This window comes from Papio anubis, chromosome 7, assembly GCF_008728515.1.
Source record: "Papio anubis isolate 15944 chromosome 7, Panubis1.0, whole genome shotgun sequence".
NCBI lineage: Eukaryota > Metazoa > Chordata > Mammalia > Primates > Cercopithecidae > Papio > Papio anubis.
The window spans coordinates 61,478,121-61,489,551 of NC_044982.1; the positions used below are offsets into that span (position 1 = coordinate 61,478,121).

At 38.6% G+C, this 11,431-nt stretch overlaps 1 pseudogene across 1 annotated transcript; it reads left to right on the top strand.

Moving 5' to 3' along the window:
- The first annotated feature begins 671 nt into the window (after positions 1 to 671).
- LOC101020225 lies at positions 672 to 7,770 on the top strand (annotated as a pseudogene). Its single transcript, XR_649691.4, has one exon. The product of XR_649691.4 is annotated as a dedicator of cytokinesis protein 11 pseudogene (transcript).
- Positions 7,771 to 11,431: the final 3,661 nt, after the last annotated feature.

Here is an 11,431-nt window from a genome sequence, read left to right on the forward strand (position 1 = left end):
TAACAAATCTGCACATTGTGCACATGTACCCCAGAACTTAAAATACAATAAAAAAAAGAAAGCCACAGTGAGATAGTCTTTACACCTACCAGAGTCACTGAAGTAAAAAACAATGACAACAGCAACAACAACAACAACATCAACAACAAAATCTCTTCGTAATGATTGTTCTTTTATGAGCAACCACTGATGGAGTATATCTTGCATAGAGTATAGTCTTTCCCAAAAGCATTTTATAGACCAGGGGACAGTGCCAGGTTGAGATACAACCAGCTGATTACAGGGTAAGAGTCTTTTACCAGAACCCAGCACCTGGTACAGCTGTATTCTAAGATACACAGATAGGTCCAGCCTGAGACACATGAACCAAGACCACTTTATGGAGGGCCCCAATGCTGTACTTTTATCCCCAAATGCAAATATAAAAACTTCTGACCTCCTTCAGCTAATTTTTTTTTTTTTTTTTTTTTTAAGATGGAGTTTGGCTCTGTTGCCCAAGCTGGAGTGCAATGGCGAGATCTTGGCTCACTGCAAGCTCTGCCTCCCGGGTTTACGCCATTCTCCTGTCTCAGCCTCCCGAGTAGCTGGGACTACAGGCATCTACCACCACGCCCGGCTAATTTTTTGCATTTTTAGTAAAGACAGGGTTTCACCGTGTTAGCTAGGATCGTCTTGATCTCCTGACCTTGTGATCCACTCGTCTCGGCCTCCCAAAGTGCTGGGATTACAGGCATGAGCCACCGCACCCGGCCTATTTCAGCTAAATTTTTAACAGAGGTTTCGTAGGACTCGACACATGTTGCGTAGTACAGCACAACTCAAAGTGCAAGCTTGCTAGCAAGCAGAGGAAATATCCTACCTGCTACATGCAATGGTTTGTACCCAGTTAAGAGCAAGAGAAGGAAGATCCCCAGTGGTGGTGGTCAACATCGATACAATCTGGCTCACAGTATCAACTTTTGTGACTACTCCATAGATACAGGCTAGATTACCACTCACAATTTGATTTGAATGTCAAGACTGATGATCATACACACACACACACACACACACCCCAACAGTGTGAAAAGTTTTATTACTTGTGAGGATTTTGGGTTAAAGCAGGGTAGGCTTCTCAAGCTTGTCTGTAAATGGATTGAAAGGCAAGGAAATGAAACTGGCTAGAGATTTCTATTGTAGGGGATTGGGCCAGGGCGAGGTTTCCTGCACACAAGCAGGAGCTTATGTGTTTCAATTTCAATTCCCTGAAGACACTAAAGGTGAGAGCATCTGAGCTTTATCAGCTTTCCCAGACGTGTGGAAGAAGGGAAAAGTCATGGATGAGGCTTAAAAGTTATTCACAGTCAAACATCAAAAACTAGAATTAGACTCTATTACATTTTGGCTCTCAAATTTAGGTCTTTGATCTTTTTGAGTTAATTTTGTATATAGTGTGAGATAGGAGTACAACTTTATTCTTTTGCATGTGGATATCCATTTGTCCCAGCACCATTTTTTGAAGATAATATTCTTTCAATTTAACTGGAAAGACCAGCAACAGGGAGTATCATTTGCTTGCCCAAGCATTAATAATTTGGTATTTTATTTCTTATTTGGCTGTGAGTCCTATGTGCATTGGTACTCTAGTTGAGAACCACAAATGTGGAAGAGGTAAGTGGTAGAATTCAGGCATTACTGAATCTCTCTAAAATAGAATGATAACCTCACTCATAGCCTTGCAAACCTAGGGCAGGTATCCTTCAGAAAAACTCCTTGCTCACTTGCCTATCTGGAGTTTTAAGCATGAATTTTAAGCTAGTGAGTTATCTATTCTTGAGATTCTACAATTCACCTTAGGCTCATCTTGGTAAAAACTGATTCTGGAATTTTGCCTGAGGCTGCTGAATGGCGTGGATGATCCTTTGAGTTTTGCAGTTTCTCCTTTCCCCAGTATTTCCCCTAGAAACTACTGGGCAGATCACTTGCCAGGTCCTGGCTGTTTCTCCTTCCTATGTTGCCACAGATGGACCTTCCTACCTGTGCTCCAATTTTAAACAATACTGTCAATAGATAACATTTACCAAATACCACACTGAACTAAGAACTTCTAACATGTGGACCAAATGCCAACCACTGTGGGGGCCTGATTCCTGAATATCCATATAATGTTGTCTCAAATCTTTATTTTACATCCTGTGGAAACACAAAGTGGTTCCCATGATTGCAGATCCTTGTGGTTCTTTATATTCCTCTACACTCTCTGCTGAATTAGAATGATTTATGGATTATCTTGCTATTTCACATGTGTTCTTTCCTTCATGACAGTTACCCAGGGGTGAGACTCAACTGCTCACTCTCACTGTCATTTTTATGTGTAGTTGAGTTTACCCAAAAATTGGGAAGGGTTCAGAGGAATTTATATGTTAGCAATGCAAAAAGCTCTAATTAAACACTAGATATTCTCATTTCCTAGACCTTTGACAACCTCAGATCTATGAATTTTTTTCTAAAACTTTTTGTTTTGAGATAATTTCAGACTTACAGGAAAGTTGCAAAAACAGTACAAAGTGTTCCTGTGCATCTATGGTTTTCCAAGTCCAGTGGGTGCCTGCAATGATTGGTTATAAATTTGTTATTTTTCTAAGCCATATTTCCTTCTTTAGGAAGAGGGTTCTAAGCTTAATTCCAGAGTAATCAGAACATATTTAAGATTAAACATTTTATTTAAAGTAGGTTAATGAAGTAGGAAAGCATCACAACTCATCTTTCCCTGGATTTGTCTTATCCAGGCTATGTTGTTTTGTTTCTAATAGATTTCTCCACCTTTATCCTTGGAGTGAACAGAATCATCTAGGGAGGAGAGGGTACAAAGATGAGGGGAGAAATGCTGGGACTATATACCTCCTCTTCTGTTCATTGATGGTAGAGAACCCCTAGCCTGGTGATGTATCCCAATTATTCCCTGATTAATGAATCTTCTGGGATTGATGGGTAAAGAACTAATAGTTTTTTGAGAACCCGACAGTCACTGAATTATAGATTCTATGTTTGAAAATGTAGACAGACTGGAGATCTTTTGTATGAAGTCTCTATTTAAAAAACCTCAAGTCCAGAGCTCTATCTGAAAAAAACACTTGTTCATCTGCTGTCTTGGGTATTAGAGGAGCTGATGTCAGCAAGATGGCAGAATATGAGTTTCTAGCAGTCATCCCCTTGAAGAAACATCAATTTGAGCAACCACTTATGTACAAAAATACCTTTGTAAGAGCCAACGAATCCAGATGAGAGATTACAGCACCTGGCTAGAGCATGGAAATAAGAAAAGCACATTTAAGAGGGTAGGAAGGACAGTTCCATGTTGCCAGCATCACTGCTCCCCCAAACTTAAACAGTGCAATGCAGAAAGAGACTCACCACATGAGGGAAGGAGAGTGTAGTGAGCAGACTTCGCTGTGGATCCCAGCACCAGGCCTGCTCCAGTGAACACAGGCACAAGGCCAGCCCCTACAGTCTCAGGCTTCAGGTCAGTCCCTGCAGCCCCAGATTCAAGGCCTGCCCCAGCATTGGGCCTACTTCTACAGACCCAGGTTCCAAGCCTGCCCCAGTGCCAAAATATTACTATGGAGGTTGAAAAGTTTGTTCCAGAAATGACAAAATATTGTTATCCATTTACTATTTACAAAAACCATTTGTATGTATATCCCTTGCAATTAAAACACGATAGCTAGAAAACATTTGCCAAGGCAAGGAACATTTCAGTCTGTATGGAATTCCAGGATTCAGATGAAAGTGATGCTAGTGTTCTAAATTGTGTTTATGGAAAACCTGCAGGGTCTGTTTTTACCACAAATGCTTATGCTGTTGTCTCGCATCACAATCAAAACCCAGGGTTCTATGATGACATTAAAATTGAGCTTCGCATTCACTTCCATCAAAAACATCATTTGCTTTTCACTTTTTATCATGTAAGTTGTGAAATTATCACAAAGGGAACAACCAAAAAGCAAGACACAGTTGAAACTCCAGTTGAATTTTGGTACCTTTGCTGAAAGATGGTATAATCATCACATTTGGGCAGCAGCTGCCAGTTTCTGCCAATCTTCCCCCAGGCTACTTGAATCTGAATGATGGATAATCAAGAAGACAATGTAACATGGGTATTAAACAGGTAGATGGTGCAAAGCGTTTGTGGAAGATTAAAAGCCACTTAGAATCTACCATTTACACTTAAGATCTGCATTTGCACAAATTCTTCCATCATTGCCAGCTGATTCAGTCAGGCTCGAAAGAAGTTCCAGGGGAGCTCATTAAATACTTAAAGTCTTTGCATGCCATGGAGATCCAAGTCATGATACAGTTTCTACCTGTAATTCTTAGGCAACTCTTCTGAGTTCTCACAAATATGATCCATGAAGATGATGTTCCTATCAACTGCACCATGGTTCTCTTACATATTGTATCAAAGTGCCATGAAGAAGGCTTGGATAGTTATTTAAGATCATTCATAAAGTATTGCTTCGGACCTGAAAAACCAAGTGCTTCTTAGGCCCAGCTGATACGTAAAACCCTGGCTGCTACGATGATAGAACTATTGAAACAGTCTGCAGATTTTTTAGCAATAAACACATTGCTAAAGTACTCATGGTTTTTCTTTGAAATAATTGCAAAGTTGATGGCCACATACTTGTTGAAAGAGAGTAAGATTAAGCTTCCCCGAGGCCAGAGATTTCCTGAGGCATATCATCATGCCTTACATTCACTGCTTCTTGCAATAACCATGTGACTATTCTGTATGCGGAGATTCCCAATGAGTCCAGAAATGTGAATTACAGTTTGACTAGCTTCCTGAAGTGCTGTTTGACACTAATGGATAGAGGATTTGTTTTCAATTTGACTATATATCTGGATTCAGCCCCAAAGATCCTAATGTTCTGGCTGAATACAAGTTTGAATTTCTGCAAACAATCTGCAATCACGAACATTACATTCCTCTGAATTTGCCAATGGCATTTGCAAAACCTAAACTGTATTCAAGATTCTTGATTCTTGAATACAGTTTATCAGATGAGTATTGCAAGCATCACTTCTTGTTTGGTCTACTTCTGAGGGAAACTTCCATTGCTCTTCAGGACAATTATGAGATCAGATATACAGCTATCTCTGTCATAAAGAACATTTTGATAAAACATGCATTTGACACAAGATACCAGCACAAGAACTAACAAGCCAAAATAGCACAATTGTACCTCCCCTTTGTTGGAGTGCTTTTGGAAAATATACAGCGATTAGCAGGTCAAGCTACCTTGTATTCTTGTGCAGCTATGCCTAATTCTACATCCAGAGATGAGTTTCCATATGGCTTTACTTCACCTGACAATAGAGGGAGTCTGAGCACTGACAAAGGCACTGCTTATGGGTCTTTTCAAAATGGACATGGAATTAAGAGAGAAGATTCAAGAGGTTTCCTTATCCCAGAAGGAGCAACAGGATTTCCAGATCGGGAAACTTCCAGCTGGTGAAAATACCCGACAGAGTTCTACAAGGAGTAGCGTATCCCAGTATAACTGCCTGGATCAGTATGAAATCAGAAGCCTCTTGATGTGCTATCTGTATATAGTAAAAGTGATTTCGGAAGATACTCTCTTAACTTACTGGAATAAAGTATCTCCTCAGGAGATCATACACATTTTTATACTTTTAGAAGTATGCTTGTTTCACTTTAGATATATGGGGAAAAGAAACATAGCAAGGTGCATGATGCCTGGCTGTCAAAACACTTCAGAATAGACCAAAAATCACAAACCATGCCTGCCCTTTGAAACAGATCAGGGATAATGCAGACCCGGCTTCAGCATCTTAGTAGCCTAGAAAGTTCATTTACACTTAATCACAGTTCTAGAACAACTGAACAGACATTTTCCACCAGGAACTTCTTGAAGGCAATACAGCTACTGAAATTTCCCTAACAGTACTAGATACCATGTCATTTTCCATCAGGGCTTCAAGACCCAACTTTTAAATAATGATGATCACAACCCATTAATGAAAAAGATGTTTGATATTCATCTTGCTTTTCTCAAAAATGGACAATCTGAAGTGTTGCTGAAACATGTATTTGCCTCACTGAGAGCTTTCATCAGTAAGTTTCCTTCAGACTTTTTCAAAGGAAGAGTAAACATGTGTGCTGCATTTTGCTATGAGGCTTTAAAGTGCTGCACATTGAAGATTAACTCAACCAGAAATGAAACATCTGCATTTTTGTATCTTTTGTTGAGAAACAACTTTGAGTATACCAAAAGGAAGACTGTTTAGAGGACACATCTATAGATAATAATTGCTGTAAGCCACCTGATAGCTGATGTAACACTAAGTGGAAGATCAAGATTTCAGGAGTCTTTATTCATTATCAATAATTTTGCAAATAGTGACAGACCTATGAAAGCAACTGCCTTTCCCACATAAGTCAAAGACTTGACCAAGAGAATCTGCATTGTTCTTATGGCCACTGCCCAAATGAAGGAGCATGAGAAAGACCCTGAAATGTGAATTGATCTCCACTGTAGCTTAACCAAGTCCTATGCAAGTATCCCAGAGCTCAGGAAAACCTGACTTGATAGCATGGCCAACATTCATGTAAAAAATGGAGATTTTTCAGAGGCTGCAATGTGTTATGTCCATGTAGCAGCTCTAGTTGCAGAGTTTCTTCATTTAAAAAAAATTTCTTAACGGATGTTCACCCTTCAAGAAAATTACTCCCAATATAGATGAAGAAGGAGCAATGAAAGAAGATGCTGGGATGATGGATGTCCATTATAGTGAAGAAGTCTTGCTGGAGTTGCTAGAACAATGTGTGGATAGCTTATGGAAGGTGAAACTTTATGAAATAATTTATGAGATTTCCAAGTTGATCATTCCAATTTATGAGAAAAATCATGGGTTTAAGAAACGTACTCAAGTTTATAGAACTCTTCATGGAGCTTACACAAAAATTCTGGAAGTTATGCATACAAAAAAAAAAAAAAAAAAAGACTTTTAGGCACTTTCTTCAGGGTTGCCTTTATGGCCAGTCTTTTTTTGAAGAAGAAGATGGAACATCTTTACATCTATAAAGAACCAAAGCTCACTGGCCTCTCAGAAATTTCCCTGAGACTTGTTAAACTTTATGGTGAAAAATTTGGTATGAAGAATGTCAAAATAATTCAGGATACAGACAAGGTAAATGCCAAAGAGCTTGATCCAAAATATGCTCACAAGCAAGTTACTTATGTGAAGCCTTATTTTGATGACAAAGAACTCACAGAAAGAAAGACTGAGTTTGAAAAATCATAGTATCAGCAGATTTGTTTTTGTGGCTCCTTACACTTTTTCAGGCAAAAAGCAGGGTTGTACGGAAGAACAGTGCAATGCCGTAAAATCTTGACAACTTCAAACTCATTTCCCTATGTGAAGAAGAGGATCCCTATTAACTGTAAACAGCAGATTAATTTAAAACCAATTGATGTTGCCACTGATGAAATAAAAGATAAAACTGCAGATTCTTCAAAAGCTTTGCTCCTCGGTTGACATGGACATGATTCAGCTCCAACTTAAATTGCAGGGCTGTGTTTCCCTGCAGGTCAATGCAGGTCCATTAGCATAAGCAAGGGCTTTCTTAAATGACAGCCAAGCTAGCAAGTATCCATCTAAGAAAGTGAGTTGAAAGACATGTTTAGGAAATTCATACAAGCATGCAGCATTGCACTTGAACTGAGTAGCTAATTAAAGATCAAGTTGGCCGGGCGCGGTGGGTGAAGCCTGTAATCCCAGCACTTTGGGAGGCCGAGATGGGCGAATCACAAGGTCAGGAGATCGAGACCATCCTGGCTAAGACGGTGAAACCCCGTCTCTACTAAAAAAATACAAAAAACTAGCCAGGCGAGGTAGCGGGCGCCTGTAGTCCCAGCTACTCGGGAGGCTGAGGCAGGAGAATGGCGTGAACCGGGAGGCGGAGCTTGCAGTGAGCTGAGATCCGGTCACTGCACTCCAACCTGGGCGACAGAGCGAGGCTCCGTCTCAAAAAAAAAACCAAAAAAAAAAAAAAAAAAAAAAAAAAAAAAAAAAAAACCAAAAAAAAAAAAAACCAAAAAACAAACAAAAAAAGAAGATCAAGTTGAGTACCATGAAGGGCTAAAGTCAAATTTCAGAAACATAATAAAAGAATTATTTGATATTATCCACGAGCAGATATTACAAGAAGACACAATGCATTCTCCCTGGATTAGCAACACATTACATATATTTTGTGCAATTAGTGGTACATCGAGTAACCGAGGTTATGGTTCCCCAAGATACACTGAAGTGTGAAAAAATGCAGAGGTAAATGACAGTAAGACTGACCTTTCTCGGGAGTATTTGGAACTGTGCAAATGTTGACATTTAAAGATTTCATATACATGGAGTGTTTCTTCTCAACGCCAAAATTTTCATGTGTTCCAGCAGAGGGGTTATATATTTGTAAATATTTAAGTAATTTGAAAGTCCCTGGAAAATTGCACCACTGTGCTTGGTTTGTACTTTTTTAGGTAAATCTATATGCTGAAAAATAGAGCTCAAAAACAGTAGTTCAATTTGCTTAATTATTGCTTAAAACAATAGTGGTACTATGTAAAATTGTATAATGAAATACAATAAAAGGTAAAACTTATTTGTAATTAGAAGTGAAGGAAATAATACTTTGAACTTAGCAAAAAAAATGTAAATTGTGACATCAATAACAAAATACGGGAGGATGAGAAGTTAAAGAATAGTTTTTCTATGTGGTCAAAGTTAAGTTTTTATCAGCTTAAAATAGACTGTTATAACTATAAGCTATTTTATTTAAGCCTCATAGAAACCACAAAGAAAAAACCTGTAGTAGATACACAAAAATAAAGAGAAAGGAATCAAAGCATACTAAAAAAAAGAAAATAAAATCACAAAACAAGACAACAAGAGAGGAAGAAGGAACAAAGGAGCTAAAAAAAACCAAGAAAACAATTAACAAAATGACAGTAGTAAGTTTTTAACCTATTAATACTTACTTTAGACTTAAATTAATTAAATTCTTTTTAAATTATACTTTAAGTTCTAGGGTACATGTGCACAATGTGCAAGTTTGTTACATATGTATACATGTGCCATGTTGGTGTGCCACACCCATTGACTTGTCATTTATATTAGGTATATCTCCTAATGCTATCCCTGCCCCCTGCCCCCACCCTACGATAGGCCCTGGTGTGTGAGGTTCCCCACCCTGTGTCCAAGTGTTCTCATTGTTCAATTCCCACCTATGAGAGAGAACATGTGGTGTTTGGTTTTCTGTCCTTGCGATAGTTGGCTCAGAATGATGGTTTCCAGCTTCATCTGTGTCCCTGCAAAGGACATTAACTCATCCTTTTTTAATGCTGCATAATATTCCATGGTGTATATGTGCCACGTTTTCTTAATCCAGTCTATCATTGTTGGACATTTGGGTTGGTTCCAAATCTTTGCTATTGTAAATAGTGCTGCAATAAACATACGTGTGCATGTGTCTTTATAGCAACATGATTTATATTCCTTTGGGTATACACCCAGTAATGGGATGTCTGGGTCAAATGGTATTTCCAGTTCTAGATCCTTGAGGAATCGCCACACTGTCTTCCACAATGGTTGAAATATTTTACAGTCCCACCAACAGTGTAAAAGTGTTCCTATTTCTCCACATCCTCTCAAGCATCTGTTGTTTCCTGACTTTTTAATGATTGCCATTCTAACTGGTGTGAGATGGTATCTAATTGTGGTTTTGATTTGCATTTTTCTGATGGCCAGTGATGATGAGCATTTTTTCATGTGTTATGTGTCTATTGGCTGCATAAATATCTTCTTTTGAGAAATGTCTGTTCATATCCTTCACCCACTTTATGATGGGGTTGATTTTTTCTTGTAAATTTGTTTAAGTTCTTTGTAGATCCTCGCTATTAGTGCTTTGTCAGATGGGTGGATTGTAAAAATTTTCTCCCATGTGGTAGGTTGCCTGTTCACTCTGATAGTGGTTTCTTTTGCTGTGCAGAAGCTCTTTAGTTTAATTAGATCCCATTTGCCTATTTTGGCTTTTGTTCCCATTGCTTTTGGTGTTTTAGTCATGAAGTCTTTGCCCATGCCTATGTCCTGAATGGTATTGTCGAGGTTTTCTTCTAGGGTTTTTATGGTTTTAGGTCTAACATTTAAGTCTTTAATCCATCTTGAATTAAATTTTTTATAAGATGTAAGCAAGGGATCCAGTTTCAGCTTTCTACATATGGCTAGCCAGTTTTCCCAGTACCTTTCCCCATTTCTTGTTTTTGTCAGGTTTGTCAAAGATTAGATGGTTATAGATATGTGGTATTATTTCTGAGGCCCCTGTTCTGTTCCATTGGTCTATATCTCTGTTTTGGTACCAATACCATGCTGTTTTGGTTACTGTAGCCTTGTAGTATAGCTTGAAGTCAGGTAGCGTGATGCCTCCAGCATTGTTCTTTTTGCATAGGATTGTCTTGGCAATGTGAGCTCTTTCTTGATTCTATATGAACTTCAAAGCAGTTTTTTCCAATTCTATGAAGAAGGTCATTTGTAGTTTGATGGAGGTGGCATTGAATCTATAAATTGCCTTGGGCAGTATGGCCATTTTCACCATATTGATTCTTCCTATCCATGAGCATGGAATGTTCTTCCATTTGTGTGTGTCCTCTTTTATTTCATTGAGCAGTGGTTTGTTGTTCTCCTTGAAAAGGTCCTTCACATCCCTTGTAAGTTGGATTCCTAGGTGTTTTATTCTCTTTGAAGCAATTGTGAATGGGAGTTCATTCATGATTTGACTCTCTGTTTGTCTGTTACTGGTGTATAAGAATGCTTGTGATTTTTGCACATTGATTTTGTATCCTGAGACTTTGCTGAAGTTGCTTATCAGCTTAAGGAGATTTTGGGGTGAGATGATAGGGTTTTCTAAATATACAGTCATGTCTTCTGCAAACAGGGACAATTTTATATCCTGTTTTCCTAAATGAATACCCTTTATTTCTTTCTCCTGCCTGATTGCCCTGGCCAGAACTTCCAACACTATGTTGAATAGGAGTGGTGAGAAAGGGCATCCTTATTTTGTGCTGGTTTTCAAAGGGAATGCTTCCAGTTTTCACCCTTTGGGTATGATGTTGGCTGTGGGTTTGTCATAAATAGCTCTTACTATTTTGAGATACGTTCCATCAATGCCTAGTTTATTCGAGTTTTTAGCATGAAGGGCTGTTGAATTTTGTCGAAGGCCTTTTCTGCAACTATTGAGATAACCATGTGGTTTTTGTCTTTGGTTCTGTTTATATGATGGATCACGTTTATTGATTTGTGTATGTTGAAACAGCCTTGCATCCCAGGGATGAAGCCAACGTGGTCGTGCTAGATAAACTTTTTGATGTGCTGCTGG